Source organism: Drosophila arizonae, chromosome X (genome assembly GCF_054131065.1).
Source record: "Drosophila arizonae isolate 15081-1271.41 chromosome X, UAZ_ARI_1.0, whole genome shotgun sequence".
NCBI lineage: Eukaryota > Metazoa > Arthropoda > Insecta > Diptera > Drosophilidae > Drosophila > Drosophila arizonae.
This window is the reverse complement of record NC_142927.1, coordinates 17,590,383-17,594,137: the sequence shown is the minus strand read 5'-3', so window position 1 is coordinate 17,594,137 and position 3,755 is coordinate 17,590,383.

Genomic DNA, 3,755 nt, shown 5'->3' with positions numbered 1-3,755 from the left:
CGATACACAAAACGAAAGGCACAAGGCGGCAACGCGGCGCAGTCACCTATGTATGTGCGACTCACAATGGGCTCAGTTCACTGTGCTGGACTACACCACTCAGTTTATTTTATTCATTAAAATTTTACTCTCATTTTCAATTAATTACTTTATGACATTTAACAAAAATTGAGTTTGGATATTTTAGCAATCACTGTTGTTTGTATTCATATAAAATAAGAATTTTGTCCACAGTGCAACTGTAAGAATTACCGTAGCAGTCGGCTTGCGTATGTCTGCCTCTATACCTGCCTGCGTGTTGTGTACGTGTATGTTTGTGACTGAGAGCGAGAGCTAGGGAGAGTGCGTGTATTGGCGCTCCCGCTGTTAGACTTTCTGTTTGTTGTTGTTGCTGTTGATGACGCTGTTGTTGCAACTTGTCAACACATTGACGTAAACTGACAGCAACCGCAAAGCCAGCCTGTTTCATTTAAAGTATTGGAATTTGTTATTGCCGCCTTTTGCAAATTTCATTTGTCTAAAAACACAAATGACACTCACAATTATTTACATTTTAATTGCAAAAACAAAATCTTGTTTATATGATTTTGACGCACGCATACTAAAGCAAGCATAGCTCGCATACAAAAACATATGACTGCGCTCTTTTGGCATTTCGCTATTGTGCTTGTGTGTGTGAGCGAATGAGTATATGTGCGAGTGTATATATGTTAAGATCGTAAGAGAGCGAAAGAGCAAGATCAAAGCGCGTGGCAAACACATGGTTTTTGTTTTTGGCAGAAAAAAGAAGAAGTAGCAACAGCATGGATCGCTTACAGTTAGTTCAAGTGTACTTGTTTGTTGTTGTACTTTGTATTGCACAGTGGGACTAGATGTGATCGAATGACAAAGCTTTTATATGTATATATGTACGTGTATCATTAAGTATAACCGTTTCACACATGTGTACATGCTTATTCGTGGAATTTGATTTACATATGTATAGTTTTTAAAGGAAAAATATGACGTTAAAATAATAATAAAAATATAATTATAATATACATATGTATGTATGTATGTACATGTGTTAATTATGTATACATACATATATATTTATTCGATAGAATTAATGTAGACATGTGTATGTATGTATGTAAGTCTATATTTTTCAATTTCCTTTGGAAAAAAGCTGTTTGAAATACTCCAATTTCATAATTTTTATATCTACCGATCATTTATCCAAACCGATATGTACATAGATATGTACGTATGTATGTATGCGTGAAAGTATACATATATATTTGTATATTTCGTTTATACATATATGACAAATATATTGGAAGGTAATAGTATTTATAAAAATAATGTGTGTACACCATAAAAATTATATGTATACATGTATGAATGTATCTGTGCAACTACATATACATACATACATATATGTGCACATGTGTCACACGTTGAGAGGCAAAAAAGTCAATCACACATACACAACCGCAACATCAGACGACGCCATCGTTTGCGCCCGACGCTGAATTGCCCATCGACACCCGCCCGCAAATAACAAAACAGCGTCACCGACAACAATCGCCGCCTGTTATCATTCTCATTCTCGCTCTCTCAGCTTGGCGTTTGTTTCTCTCTGCCCCCTGTCGCTTTCTCGCTCCAACTTTGTCTGTCTCTCGCTCTTGCTCATCTGCCCGTATATACTGTTTAGTACTTTAGCGCAATATATCGGCATTTAGTTGATTTAGGCTAGGTATGCTAACAACAAACAAAAACGCAAAGTGCATATCAAATAAGAAGCTTACGAAAATAAAAAAATCCTTAATATGCATAATGATTGATGTTTAAATTTTTAATTTTTAAAAAGTGATCATATGTACATATGTACATAATTACAATAATTAATTTTGGTGACTTGATATAAATAAATGACAAACATTAAATTGAGAACTGATTATGATTTATGTATGCGTATTGCTCATCATATTCGTGAACATTGTCTAAAACAAAGTGGAAGCTAAAATGCCGTTACTGTTTCTCCGCTGCGTGTGTGTTGCGCTCTAATTTTGATCACGAATCGCACACGCATACTCACAAACATAAACACAGACACGAATACATGTGCACACTCAAGCAGCAGAAGCACATGCACGTACATACTACGTATGCAGCCAGGCAAGGCAAGCCGCCAGTGGGGCAAACGGCGACGCACTTGTTCCACGTCGCACTATTAATGAAAATGAATTGTAATGCGAACGTGTTAATTAGAGAGAGATAGCGATGAAGAGAGCGGCTTTTTTTGTCAATGTGTTTGTGTTTGCACTGGTCGTTGCCGATGTAAAAACAAACAAAACAAAAAGCAAAGCATAAGCTGAGTAGTGCACAAAGTGTGGCAGAATAGACACAACTACTACTACTACTACTACTACTACTACGACAACAACAACAAGAACATCAACAGTAAAGAGAAAGCCAACCAATAAGCAACAACAATATAGCACGAGTTCTTATCGTTTTGCCACTCAATTATACAAATTTTCATGATTTGCTATTGCCATTTTTGTACTGCAGCTGGCGTTGATGGCGATGCCGACGCCGACGCCGACGCAGACAGAAGCGTCGCGCACACAGCAAAACATTTTGCGACGCTCACGTAATTGAAACGTCGGTGGCGGCTTTTACTCTAATTGGAATTGTTGTATGCCCGTTTTCCGGCCGGTTTTGGCCAAAGCGATTTTTTTAACGTGGCCGGCCAAAAGTAAATACACACATGGGCAGAGATAAAATGTATATATGTATATAAATACATATGTATGTATGTACATATATATGTTTGTTTGTACATACTATACCTATAAATGTTTAAAATATACATACATACATACATGCATGTACATATGAATATGTATGCTTGTATATAAAAAATAGAACAAATGAAGCAAAAAGAGGCAGAGAGTCAGAGTTAGCGGCATTAGCTGAGACTGCGACTGCATATAAGAAGCAGAAAAACTAACAAACAAAAATTATGTGGGCCACGCTGAGCGCACTAGAAGGAGAGAGGAAAACTCATAGAGAGAGTGAAACGGAGAGCGCGCGCATTGGCTTGATAAGAGCGCCCTCCAAAATTGTTTACTCACAGTTTTAGACGCTACTGTCCCCATGCGGTCAATCTGGTCGTTGCTTTAAAACCTCTCACTCTCTCTCTCTCTCTCTCTCTCTGTCGATGCTGAAATACAGACACAGCGCATTTAAAGTTATACAATCCGCTTAAATCCAATAAGCAAGTGAAATTACTTGATTGGAAATTGCGATGCATGGAAATTTGAAGAGCTTCAATGAGAGCAGCAAAAACCAGTTAGAACAACACAAAGAGAGCGAAAGAAAGAAAGAGAGAAAACTATAAACAGTTAAACAGGTGAATAACAACAATGAATCGACAGCGTGAGAGCGTGCAAAAGCTTACACCATACAGATGCAAAATCCAAAAATACAAAGAAAAACAAAAACAAATACAAAAGAAAAGAAAAGAAACAAAACACATACACTACACACACACAGTTGTACGCACAGCGCGTGTTGAGCGCGCACAGTGTGACCAGTAGTAGCGATAATGTTCCGAATCTAAGAGCAGTCACGCTGCGCCGTCAACACGTGATGACAGAGAAATACAAACATACATACATAGGTAGGCATGTATGTATATATACATACATACATATATAAACGAAAATGCGTGTACTGTCAAGATAACGCAAAGGCAAACGAGCGAA